Source organism: Choloepus didactylus, chromosome 17 (genome assembly GCF_015220235.1).
Source record: "Choloepus didactylus isolate mChoDid1 chromosome 17, mChoDid1.pri, whole genome shotgun sequence".
In the NCBI taxonomy this organism is placed as follows: Eukaryota; Metazoa; Chordata; class Mammalia; order Pilosa; family Megalonychidae; genus Choloepus; species Choloepus didactylus.
In genome coordinates, this window is record NC_051323.1 from 29,944,888 (window position 1) to 29,959,396 (window position 14,509).

The window sequence follows — 14,509 nt, forward strand, 5'->3', positions numbered from 1 at the left end:
ATTCTCTGATAAAATGTTCCATAATTTAAAGATGGTGTCTAGCCAGGCTTGATATATCCTATAACTGTACAATGACTCATCCTTAAAAAGCACTAAGTAAAATTTGTTAAATGAATTATTTTAGCTTCGCAGCCTATGATCAGCCAAACAGCTCACTCACAATGACAATACTTTAGAGACTGTATACCACTTTCTGCTTTTCCATAAATTTTCAAAACTTAACTGATATTAAAACTGGGTTCTCCATTCAAACAGCCACTAAATCTTAACTAAATATAATCTCAAGTACAATAAAATGCCTTAAATTTGCATGGCACTTTTTTAACCTTTCAAAGCATTTTCACATCTATTACCTCATTTGGGCCTCATAATCCACTTACAAAGACAATGAGATAAACACATATATTATTAGCTGGTTTTACCATCTATTTACAGACACAGAAATTAAAGCATAGGGAAGCTAGGTGATTTTTCTAAAAGCTCAGTGAAATTAGTGCACAGCCAAAGCCTCCTAACTGTTAAGCCAAGTTTTCCTCTGATTAGTTGTTATACTGACTACACAGAGAAATCGATTCTGTGTCACCACCAATGAAAAAACCTAAACTAGTACATTCTGCCAACAATGATATGAAGATGTTGCCAGTACCTGATGAGCAACTTCAGTTTTTGGGTTCAGAGACTGAAACATCAAACAAATAATAATAAGGAAAGAATTACCACAAAACCTTTATTTAAGGTTTAGCTGATTCAGTAAGGAATAGTCACTGCTCATAGTTTATTTGGTGTTTTAGATGGTATAAGACTTAGTTGGTTGCACTGTTTACAGGTAGATCTTTCTTTTTACATTACACTGCAGTGACACTAGTTTGATACATAAGATCCTTTAGAACAGTTATGTACAAGACATGCAATGTTGGATTTACACATTGGAGTCCAGGATGTGATTGACTGTGGGGAAAAGAAGTTGGACTAGGTGTGTCAGGTGAAGGGACCAGAAGATATATAACACACAGTAACCACACATTCTTGTGGTTTGAAAGGCAGATGCAGAATGTGCAACATTGGCACTGATGCTTCAGAGGTGAACTACTTTATATTAACCAGTTTGGGACTACACAAGATAAGTATCATCTCCAGGATCAAGATATAGCTTTAGAGTTTTATGAACCATTCCTACTTCTAACTTTAGGAAATTTATGTTTTTCCTAGGCCATCTTAATACTACTGCTTTAATCACAGATCAGATAAAAGGGACAACATGCACAACCACCTACTAAAATCCTGTTGTAGCCTAGGCAGTGAAGTGGTACAACGTTAGAAGACTTTAAAACTGCAGTTCTTTTTGATCCCCCGGAATACATCTGCACTTTTCTTCAAAAATGCCTCTTCTTCAGGAGTCAGAGTCACCTTGACAACATCTGAGATTCCATTCTGCCCCAAGATATAAGGAACACTAAGGAAGACATCATCTTTTATTCCATAGAGATCCTTAATCATAGTGGGAATTGGATGTACCTGCCTAAGAATCTTCATTATACTTTCTGCCAAATCTGCCAGACAGCCCAATAGCCTAGGAGGTAACACCTTTCAGATTGATCACCTTATAAGCACTGTGAACCAGTTTCCATTGTTCCTTATCTGCATTGGTGCCTAAATCAGGGTGCAGATTTTTCAAGGAGACCCCAACATAATTCACTCCACTCCACTCAGGCACACTAGACCAAGCCATGATAGCTTAATGGGGGAACTCCCAGCCTCTCCCCTATTAGGTAAAAGAAACCTACTGAATCCAGATTGCAACCACATCCAACAACACAGTTTTTGGGAAAGCTACTTATTTTCCAAGCCACACAGGTCAAGATATTCACTGGATTGGAAACAACAAGCAACTTGCAAGTTTGGGGTGTGTTTTACAACATTAGGAATGATGAATTTAAAGATGTTCATGTTATCCTAGGACCACACTGAGAGAGCTTTCTCCCTCTTGCTGACATGCCCCAGCACATGTAAGTTTGCAGTCACATTATAGTCTACCAGAGAAAATTTTTGTGTGTTCTAAAGAAAAGGCTGCTGTATTGGAGATCCACCATCTCTCCCTTCAGTTTGTCTTCTATGACATCAACAAGCTCACGTTCATCTGCCAATTCCTTCATTAAGATACTGATGGCACAGGCCATGCCAATAGCACCAACCCCAACAATTGTAATCTTATTCTGAGGGGTTTGTTCTTCCTTAAGAAGATTCTGAATCATCTGATCCTTAAGAATTGCCATTTTAGACTAGGAATAGAAAGGAACCAGAACTACACGCTGAGCAGGCATTGGAGGCAGGCAGTGGTTAGATCCAGCCATAGGACAGTAGCTCTGGGACTGAAAGTTCTACTTATTTTTATCTGTGAAATAATTCCCTAATATGTCCCCCACTGTTTTGTCCCTACAACCTCTACCCTAATAAAGGCCTCACTATCTTGTACCTGAACTAGGCTTGCAACCCCTGCCTTCAAGTCTTACCTCCTATACTAGCACCAGTGTGATCTAAATTATCGGTTGGATTCTATCACTCACCTACTTCAAATTATCCAATAGCTGGGTATTACATACTGTAGTGGTGTGCTGGTTTGGAGCTGTTATGTACCCCAGAAAAGACTATGTTCTTTTAATCCATCCTTTTGGGGACAGACTTATTGTTGAGTGGGACTTTTTGATTAGGTTGTTTCCATGGAGATGTAAGCCAGTCCATTCAAGGTGGGTCTTAATCCCCCTGCTAGAGTCCTTTATGAGAGGATAAAAGGCAGAAGAAGCTCCGAGAGCACAGAGAGACATTTTGGAGACAGCCATTGAAACCAGAACCAGGAGAGAAACTAAGAGATGAAATCCACAGTTTGCCCCAGAGAAGCTAAGAAAGGACCCACAGACACTTACAGAGAAAATGCCCTGGGAGAAACAAGAAGGACCCACAGGAGCTGAGAGAGAAAGCCACTGAAGCCAGAGCCCAGGAGAGAAGGACCAGGAGACATCTCCACGTGCCTTCTCATTTAAGAGAGGGATCCTGGATGCCAGGAGCCTTTCCTCAGAAAAGGTATCTTCCTCTTGATGCCTTAATGTGGACATTTTCATGGCCTTAGAACTGTAAGTCTGTAACCTAATAAATCCCCATTGAAAAAGCCAACCCATTTCTGTTATACTGCATTCTGGCAGCTTTAGCAAACCAGAACAAGTGGTTACCAGTTAGGATGCTGTGAAGTAATCTACTAGAAAGTATGAAATACATTACAAGTAATATGCTATTAATAAGAGTACAAGTACTGATGTTTGTAAAGATTTATTTTTATAAGCATTAATAGGAGGGTTTTCGAGATTCACCTTTTAACTACTTCAATCATTTTAATTCTATGTGTTTCCTAGTATAGGAAGAAAAAAAATTGCAAACATTGGGAACTTTGCATGGGAATATATCGTAAATATATTACCATCTGTTAAGTGTTTCACAGAGGAATTAAAAATTGAAAACTGATAAACTAGAGTAGTGACTCTCAACGAGGTAGTAATACCTCTCAAGGAGCACTTGAAAAACATTGGGGCACATTTTTGTTTTCTTAGTAATTGGGATGCTGTTAGAATCTAGTGAGCAGAAGCAAGGAATGCTAGGCATCCTGCAATGCTCAAGAAAACAGGGGTTACCAAATGTTTTCTACAAAGCCATTACCACCTTGGTTACATATTATTTTTACCCCAACCCATTAAAAATGTAAAAACCATTCTTAACTCATGGGCTATACATAATATATATCATGTGGCCTGTAGGATATAGTTTGCCCAACCCCTGCTCAAGAACATTCCAGAGAACAAACAGACCCATGGCCCACAAAACTTTGTAATGTCCCATCTGAAATTATGTGGAAAAATCTGTTAATAATTATGTGAGCCTAGAACTTAACTTTTTTAAACATAAAAAAGCATTTTTTTTTTTTTTTGCACAGTTTTAATAAACACGAACATTCCCAGGAAAGTAACTCACATAACTTGTACTTTGTTTTGGTCAGAACTTTACTTACAAATAGGATGTTGAACATTTTGGAAAATGTCCTTACCAGTAGGAATACCATTTCAAATATCTGAGCTAACAATATAAGACATCAGTATGGGTCTGCATTTGTTGCTGCCACATTCTCAGTGATTTTACATAAAGGGGAAAGCATCTTGCTAACTCATTATATGCTCATTAGTTGCAGTAATGCTTAAACATTTACATTTTGAAAAACATATTTCAAGCTATTTTATTATTTTAATTTCCTTGTTTTTTTCCTTTATATTACATTTATGGCATCATTCCTTTTTATGGCTGAATAATATTCCACTGTATGTTTATACATTTTATTTATCCATTCATTGGTTGATGGGCACTTGGGTTGCTTCCATCTTTTGGCAATTGTGAATAATGCTACTATGAACATCGGTATACAAATAATCTGTTCAAGTCCCTGCTTTCAACTCTTTTAGGTATAAACAGAGTAGTGGGATTGCAGGGTCATTTGGTGTTTCTATACTTAGATTTCTGAGGAATCACCAAAATGTCTTCCAAAGGGGCTTTACCATTTTACATTTCCACCAGCAACATTATTGAATAAATAAGGCATTTCCCTAATGGCTAATGAAACTGAGCATCATTTCACGTGTTTTTTTTGGCCATTTGTATGTCTTCTTTGGAGAAATGTTTATTCACGTCTTTTGCTTATTTTTTAATTGGGTTGTCTTTCTGTTATTTAGTTATAGGAGTTCTTTATATATTCTGGATATTAAATCCTTATCAGATATGTTTTCCAAAATTTTCTCCCATTCTGTAGGTTGTCTTTTTACTTTCATGATGAAGTCTTTTGATGCGCCAAAGTTTTAATCTTTGATGAAATCCCATTGATCTATTTTTTATTTTGTTGCTCGTGCTTTTGGTGTGAACTATAAGAAACCACTGCTTAACACAAGGTCCTGAAGATGCTTCCCTATGTCTTCTTCTAGGAGTTTTATAGTTGTGGTTCTTATGTTTAGGTCTTTGCTCCATTATGAGTTACTTTTTGTATGTGGTGTAAGGTAGGGGTCCACCGTCATTCTTTTGCATATGGATATCCAGTTTCTCACACACACACACACACACACACACACACACACACACACACAATTTGTTGAGGAGGTGTGACAGTTTGAATGTATTATGTCCCCCAAATGCCATTATCTTTGATGTAATCTTGTGTGGGCAGACCTATCAGGGTTAATTAGATTGGAATTCTTTGAGTGTTTCCATGGAGATGCGCCCCACCCAACTGTGGGTGATGACTCTGATTGGATAATTTCCATGGAGGTGTTGGCCCGCCCACTGGGTGGGTCTGAATTAAATTACTGGTGCACTATAAAAGACAAGACAGAAAGAGTGAGCTTGCTATAGCCAAGAGGGACACTTTGAAGAAAGCACAAGAGCTGCAGATGAGAGACATTTTAAAGACGGCTGTTGAAAGCAGATTCTTGCTCTGGAGAAGCTAAGAGAGGACAAATACCCCAAGTGCAACTAGGAGTGACATTATTGAGGAACTGCAGCCTAGAGAAGAACTTTGAAGCAGACGTCAGCCACGTGCCTTCCCAGCTAACAGAGGTTTTCTGGACACCACTGGCCGTCCTCAAGTGAAGGTACCCAATTGCTGATGGGTTACCTTGGAAACTTTATGATCTTAAGACTATAACTGTGTAACCCAATAAACCCCCTTTTATAAAAGCCAATCCATCTCTGGTGTTTTGCATTCTGGCAGCATTAGCAAACTAGAACAGGAGGCTATTCTCTCCCAACTGAGTGGACTTGGCACCCTTGTAAAAACTCAATTGGCTATTATGTAAGGGTCTATTTTAGAACCCTCAACTCTATTCCATTGGTCTATAAGTCTGTCATTGTACTAGTACAATAGTGTTTTGACTACTCTAGCTTTGTAGGAAGTTTTAAATCGGGAAGTGTGAGTCCTACAAATTGTTCTTCTTTTTTAAGATGGTTGTGCCTATTCGAGATCCCTTAACCCTTTCACGTAAATTTGATGATTGGCTTTTCCATTTCTGAAAGGTGGCTATTGGAATTTTGATTAGGATTGCACTGAATATGCAAATCTCTTTGGGTAAAATTGCCATCTTGACAACAGTAGTCTCCCAATCCATAAGCCTGGTATGTACTTCCATTTATTTTTTGGTCTTATTTCATTTTGTAGGTTGGTAATGTTTTTGATAATGTTTTATAGCTTTCCACATATAAGTCTTTCACATCCTCAGTTAAATTTATCCCTAAAAATCTGATTCTTTTAGTTGCTATTGTAAATGGATTTCTTTTTTAATTTTGTCTTCAAATTATTCATTACTAGTGAATAGAAATTTAACTGATTTTTGTGTGTTGATCTAGTACCCTACCACACTGCTGAATTCACTTATCACCTCTAGTAGTTGTGTTGTGGGTTTTCTGGTTTTTTTTTTTAATTTTCTATATATGATACCATATCATCTGCAAATAGGGAAAGTTTTACATCTTCCCTTCCAATTTGGATGACTTTTTATCTTACCTAATTGCTCTGGCTAGAATTTCTAGTACGTTAAGTAACAGAGGTGTCAATAGGCATCCTTGTCTTGTTCTCAATCTTAGAGGGAAAGATTTCAGTCTTTCACCATTGAGTATGAAGTTAGATGTGGGTTTTTCATATATGTTCTTTATCATGTTGAGGACGTTTCCTTCTATTACTAGTTTTCTAAGTGTTTTTAACAAGAAGGGGATGTTGGCTTTTGTCAAGTGCCTTTTCTGTATCCATTGACGATCATATGGCTTTTTTTCCCCTTCATTCTATTAATGTGATGTATTACTGTGCCAGTTTGAATGTATTGTGTCCCCCAAACACCATATTCTTTGATGTAATCTTGTGTGGGCAGATGTGATCAGTTTGATTACATTTCTTTGAGTGTCTTTGGAGATGTGCCCCACCCATTTAGGGTGGGCCTTGATCAGTGGAACCATATAAATGAGCTGATGGGGCAGAGGCAACTCAGTACAGCTGTGAGTGATGTTTGAAGAGGAGCTACAGCCAAGAGGGACACTTTGAAGAATGCACTGGAACTGAGACAGGAGCTTCAGCTTACAGAGACATTTTGGAGACGGCCTGTGAAAGCAGACTTTTGCTCTGGAGAAGCTAAGAGAGGACAAATGCCCCAAGAGCAACTGAGAGTGACATTTTGGAGAGAAGCTGAAGCCTAGAGAGGAACATCCTGGGAGAAAGCCATTTTGAAACCAGAACTTTGGAGCAGATGCCAGCCACATGCCTTCCCAGCTGACAAAGGTTTTCCAGATACCATTGGCCATCCTCCAATGAAGGTACCCGATTGCTGATGTATTACCTTGGACACTTTATGGCCTTAAGACTGTAACTGTGTACCCAAAGAAACCCCCTTTTATAAAGGCCAATCCATTTCTGCTATTTTGCATTCCAGCAGCATTAGCAAACTAGAACAATTACATTAATTGATATTCTTATGTTGAATCACCCCTACATGCATGGGATAAATTCCACTCATCATGGTGTACAATTATTTTAATGGGCTGTTGGATTCAGTTTACTAGAATTTGTTGAGGATTTTTGCTTCTATATTCACAAGGGATATTGGTCTGTAATTTTCTTTTCTTGTATTTTTATCTGGTTTTGGTATTAGGGTGAAGCTGACCTCATAGAATGAGTTGGGAAGTATTCCCTCCTCTTCAATTTTTCGGAAGAGTTTGAGCATTATTGGTGTTAATTCTTCATGGAAAGTTTGGTAAAATTCACCTGTGCAGCCCTCTAGTCCTGGGCTTTTCTTTGTTGGGAGATTTTTGATTACTGATTCAATCTCTTTACTTGTTATTGGTCTGTTGAGATCTTCTATTTCTTCTTGAGTCCGTGCACGTGTTGTGTGTGGAATGTGTCCATTTCATCTAGATTATCTAATTTGCTGGTATACAGTTGTTCATAGTATCCTCTTGTAATCCTTTTCATCTCTGTGGGGTTGTTAGTAACTTCCCCCTTTCCATTTCTAATTTTAGTTGTTTCCTCTCTCTCCTTTTTTTTGTTTTTGTTTTTGTTTTTGTTTTTTATTTTGGAGTAATGAAAATGTTCCAAAATTGATCATGGTGGTGAATGCACAACTATATGATGATACTGTGAGCCACTGATTTTATACTTTGGATGGATTATGTAGTGTGTGAATACATTTCAATAAAATTGCATTTTAAAAAACATATTTACAAACATACAATTTTTACATAATGTTCTGTTTCCTTTTCACAAGAATAGGATCAAACTGTACATCTTGTTCTGCAACTTTTCTACTGAGTAACAGATTAATGAAGTATTTCTCTGTCAATCTTCCCGACAATTTGTCATGTTAATCGTCTTCTTTTTTTTAGTGGCATGTTGTATGCATTTTAGATTTTATTTTCTTTTATTAAAGAAGTTGTGGGGTTACAGAACAATGATGCACACAATACAGGATCCCCATAAACCACCCTATTATTAACACCTTGCATTGGTGTGAAACATTTGTTAAAACTGATGATAGCACATTTGTATAACTGTGCTATTAACTATAGTTCATGGTTTGACTGGTTAGGCTTATTTCCTGTTTTTTCTAATAGCAGCCATTCTAATGGGTGTGAAATGGTATCTCACAGTGGTTTTGATTTGCATTTCCCTGATGGCAAATGAGGTTATCTGCATTTCAGATTCTAATGTGAATGTATAAAAAGACAACTTATTTGTTTATTTGTAAGCTATAAGAATTAATAATAAAACAAACCCCAAGAACCCCAAGTCAGCTTAAGAATTAAAATATTATTTTTAAATGACATTTTAAATAAACCATTCCTTCAAGTAACCCTCCTCAATCCCTTTTCCCCTTTTCCCTCCCATGAAACCACGATCCCAAGTTTTGTATTCCTTTGCTTTTCAACTTCATATAAATGGAATGACACTGCTTGTATTCTTCTGATTTTCTTTTATTTTTTTAAACATTTTTTAGATTAATGAATGTTGATGCATGTAACTGCAGTTCATTTCTTTTTACTGCTGTATATTTCTCTGTGCCAATATACCAGCATATATTTATCCATTTTCCTGCTGATATTCTCCTTCTTCAGTTTAAAAATAATTGTCATCCATTTCATTTTCTCAAAGGAACTCAAGACTTTGAAAACACCCTTTGCAAAGACTTCTAAAATAAGAGGGGTGTGTGTTTGTGTGTGTGTGTGTGTGTGTGTGTGTGTGTGTGTGTGTGGTATATTTATATACAAAACAGAAACATTTTTTCATTCTACAGCTAATTTAAAAGTGCCTTCAGGAAATCTGCGTAAGTATCAGTACGTTAAAAATAGCATACTTGGAATAAAAAATGTAAAACAACAAAATCAATAAATCAGGACAGTTCTCTTAACAAGCACATGGGTAAATGAAAAAAAGTTACAGGCAGTTTATAATGTATATGTTGCAGAATTTGTGGGAAAACTTGCCAAATTCCAAACAAATTGAAGGATTCCAGAAAGACCCAACATGTACCAAATTACAAACTCTACTACCATAATGCACATTTTAAAAGTAGTTACTCAAGATACATTTCTTATTTCCATCTAAGAGACGTTTGTAAAAATGTTCCACAAACTACAAATATATCATATTGTTAGTATCTGTGCCGGTTTGAGTGTATTGTGTCCCCCAAATGCCATTATCTTTGTGGTCTTGTGTGGGGCAGAAGTTTTGGTGCTGGTTGGATTTGCTTGGAATGTGCCCCACCCAGCTGTGGGAGATGATTCTGATGAGATGTTCCCATGGAGGCGTGGCCCCGCCCATTTGGGGTGGGCCTTGATCGGTGGAGCTATATGAATGAGCTGATTTGGGGGAGAAAACTGAGTGCAGCTGGGAGTGATGTTTTGAAGAGAAGCAAGCTTGCTAGAGAGGAACGTCCTGGGAGAAAGCCGTTGTGAGGCCGGAGCTTTGGAGCACACGCCAGCTGCCTTCCTAGCTAACAGAGGTTTTCCGGACACCACTGGCCGTCCTCCGGTGAAGGTACCCGATTGCTGAGGTGTTACCTTGGATGCTTTGTGGCCTTAAGACTGTAACTGTGTAGTGAAATAAACCCCCATTTTATAAAAGCCTGTCCATCTCTGGTGTTTTGCATTCTCCAGCATTAGCAAACTAGAACAGTATCAATAATGTTTTTTTTTACATTTTATTTTCAAATAAATTCAAAGTTATAGGAACAGTTGCAAAAACAATACAAACCCCATACACAGAACTCCAGCATTCCCTGACCCCCCCCCGATACTCCAATCCACTAACTTTAACATGCTGTCACATCACTATTTCTTTCCCTCCCTCCCTCCCTCTCTCCCTATCATCCATCATCTATTGCTCTGTCTTCTGAACATATGAGAGCTAGCTGCACACATCCTTGAATATACACTATAATTCACATATACACTTCCCATGAACAAGAACATTCTTTCATGCAATCCCATTAAGCGCAGCTAAGAAGTACAAGAGATTCAACAATGATTCAAAGCTTACATTCTATATTTCCTTTTCCTTATGTCTCAGCTGTGTCCCTTTGAGCCTCCTGTCCTCCATCCTCAGATCCCATCCAGGGTCATCCTTGGCATTCAATTGTCATCTATTTAGACTGTCTTTTTTTCTTTTTTCCTCAATTGTGGAAACATATATACAGCCTAAATCTTCCCATTCTACCACCTCCCTAGCCTTCCATTAGTGGGATAAATCACATTTAGAATGTTGTAATGCTATCTCTTTCCCACCATCCATTACTGGAAATTTCCCTTCACCTCAAACAGCAACCCTACACTCATTTTTTAACTCCCCATTGCCCCTTCCCCCCTTTCTCTTAACCCATACTCTACTTTTCATCTCTATGGTCATATTCTCTGATAATTTCTTTGTGTTTACTGTGGGGCTTAAAATTAAACTCTTAAATCCATAACAATCTTGTTTTTCTTTGATACCAACTTAACTTCAACAGGACACATAAACTATGTACCTACACTCCTCCGTTCCCCCACTTTTATATACTTCTTGTCAAAAATTACGTATTTTACATTGAGTTCAATACCACTGATGTGTCATTAGAGTTTGTGTATTTTATATCATGTAGGAAGTAAATAGTGGAATTACAATTCAAAAATTATTGACTTCTATTTGTATTCCATTGCGGTCAGAGATTGTGCTTTGAATATGTTCAATTTGTTGTTGTTGTTGTTTGTTTGTTTTTAATTTATTAGGCTTGTTTTATGTCCCAGCATATGATCCATTCTGGAGAAAGATCCATGATCACTAGAGAAAAATGAGCGTCCTGGTGATTTGGGATGTAAGGTTCTACACGTCTGTTAAAATTCTCTATATCTCTTTCTCCTTTCTTTGTTTCCTGTTGGTAGGGCTCCCTTTAGTATCTGAAGTAAGGCAGGTCTTTTATTGGCAAAGTCTCTCAGCATTTGTTTGTCTGTGAAAAATTTAAGCTCTCCCTCAAATTTGAAGGAGAGTTTTGCTGGATAAAGTATTCTTGGTTGGAAATTTTTCTCTCTCAGAGTTTTAAATATGTCATGCCACTGCCTTCTTGCCTCCATGGTGGCTGCTGAGTAGTCACAACTTAGTTTTATATTGTTTCCTTTGCATGTGGTGAATTGCTTTTCTCTTGCTGCTCTCAGAACTTGCTCCTTCTCTTCAGTATTTGAGAGTCTGATCAGAGTATGTCTCAGAGTGGGTTTATTTGGATTTATTCTATTTGGAGTTCACTGGGCATTTATGCTTTGTGTATTTATATTGTGTAGAAGGTTGGGGAAGTTTTCCCCAACAGTTTCTTTGAATACTCTTTCTAGACCTTTACCCTTTTCTTCCCCTTCTGGGACACCAATGAGTCTTAAATTTGGACGTTTTATTTTATCTATCATATCTCTGAGATCCTTTTCGATTTTTTCAATTTTTTTCTCTATTCTTTCTTTTGTTCTTTCATTTTCTGTTCTGTGGACCTCTAGGACACTGAGTTGTTGCTGAACTTCCTCTAATCTTGTATTATGAGTATCCAGGGTCTTTTTAATTTGGCCAACAATTTCTTTTATTTCCATAAGATCTTCTATTTTTTTATTTACTCTTGCAATTTCTTCTTTATGCTCTTCTAGGGTCTTCTTTATGTCCCTTTTATCCTGCTCCATGGTCTTCTTCATGTCTTTTATATCCTGTGCCATGTTTTCATTCCTCGATTGTAATTGTTTGATTAATTGTGCCAGGTACTGTGTCTCTTCTGATATTCTGATTTGGGTGTTTGGGATCGGGTTCTCCATATCGTCTGGTTTTATCATATGCATTAAGATTTTCTGTTGTTTTTGGCCTCTTGGCATTTGCTTTGCTTGATAGGGTTCTTTCAAGTTGTAAAAAAAAAAAAAAAAAAAAAAAATCTAATTTTTCAGTAATACAAGTTGGTGGCATACACTTTCTCCAACTAACCAGCAGATGGCGTCCACGAGTCAACTATACCCCTCAGGTCAGTTCTCCCCAACTCTGTCTCTGTGGTGTGTGGGGAAATGATTTTTGTGGGGTTCAGTTGGTGAACTCAGTTTGGGTTTGTTATTGGAGCTGTCCACCCTGAATGTGGTGCGTGTGTCTGGGTGGTCAGGGAGGCAGGGCCGCTTTACTATTCAAACCTCCTAGATGTTACCGGAGATTCAAGGCTGTTGCAAGAGTCTAAGGCTTCATTTCAGTTTTGCCCCAGATTTTCTCTGTTGCTGACCCACAAACCACCGGCATTGACATAACGTCCGTGGGTTTTCCGAGCGGGCCTCCCTTCTCAGCTGTGATCTTCCAGGACCTCTGCTGAGGGAAGGCTGTGCTACATCACTAGTGCACATCATCTCTCAAAGGAAGCCCCGGGCCACCGGGCCATGCAGGGGCGCTCTCTGCCTGATGCAAAGATTAGCCTATAATTCTTGACTGGTGTATGTTCTGAATGAAAAGCAAGTAGTAGAGCTGGGCCCCACCCCTTTCCTCTTAGAGAAGACAGATGCCTTAGGGGGAGGTCATTAGCATTTCAATGGTCTCTCTCTGCCTGTGCCACACCCCTGTCTGGGTCACAGAACTGGGAACTGAAAATGGCTGAGGCTTTCTCCACTGAGTCAAAAAAGGAACAGAGCTAGCCCGAGGTGACCCTCCGGCCCTCCAAGGTCAGTCATCAACCAAAGCCTCTGTCTTCTTGTTGGGGATTTGTACCTCATAGTGAGCAGTTCACACTCACTAATTAAAACCCCAGATGGAGCTCAGCTGAGCTATATCCGCTTGCTGAGAGAAAGCTTCTCTTTGGCACAAAGAGGCTTTGTAGCTCGGGCTGTGGGGGAGGGGTCTCCCGATTTGGATCTGCAGTTCTTACTTACAGATTTTATGCTGTGATCTTGGGCAATCCTCCCAATTCAGGTTAGTGTATGATGAGTCGACAGTCACGTTTGTCCCCCTGCAGTTATTCTGGATTATTTACTAGTTGTTTCTGTTTTTTTTTAGTTGTTCCAGGGGGTTCTACTTAGCTTCCATGCCTCTCTATGCCGCCATCTTCCCTCTCTCTTTACTAATGTAATTTTATTAATTTTTACTAATTGGTATAATTTTGTTCATGAGACTTAGAAATGCATAGATGACTGAATTATAAAGAAATCAAGAATTGTTCCCATCTTCTACTGAGTTAAGAAAACTATGACTTGGGAGAGAGTATGACAGAATATTTAAATCTAAGTTCTACCATTTATCTACACAGCCCTGTGACTGTGTGCATGTTATTCCAGATTATTTACTAGTTGTTTGTTTTTTTTTCAGTTGTTCCAAGGGGACTACTGAGCTTCCACTCCTCTCTATGCCGCCATCTTGGATCCTTCTCCTCTCTTTTTTGTCAGTCTATCTAAAGGTCTGTCATACTTCTTGATCTTTGCAAAGAACCAATTTTTGATTTTGTTGATTTGCTGTTCTCCACTTCATTGATCTCTGCTCTAGCCTTTATTTTTGCCTTATGCTCACTTTATGTTTAGTTGCTCTTAATTTCTAGACCCTCCAGTTATAAAGTTAAGTCTCTGATTCTGAGATCTTTCTTCTTTTTTAATGTAAGTATTTAGAGCTTTCACTTTCCCTCTCAGCACTGCCTTTGCTACATCCGATTAGTTTTGATATGCTGTAGGTTTTTTTCATCTGCCTCTAGCTGTTTCCTAATTTCCCTTGTGATTTCTTCTTTGACCCATTGGTTGTTTAAGGGTGCACTAATTTCCAAAATTTAGTGAATTTGCCAGTTTTATGTCTCTTACTGGTTACTAGCTTCATTCCACTGTAGTCGGAGAAGAGACATTGTATGATTCTGATATTTTTAAATTTATTGAGACCTGTTTTGTGAACTAATATATGGTCTATCCTGGGAATGAGCCATGTGTCTAGAGAACA

General features: G+C 38.2%; 1 protein-coding gene and 1 pseudogene across 3 annotated transcripts in view; both read right to left on the bottom strand.

Moving 5' to 3' along the window:
* Positions 1-14,509, bottom strand: part of COMMD1 (copper metabolism domain containing 1) — a 283,066-nt gene that overhangs the window by 173,350 nt on the left and 95,207 nt on the right. The gene's annotated exons all lie outside the window — the stretch shown is intronic.
* Positions 1,230-2,273, bottom strand: LOC119512418 (annotated as a pseudogene).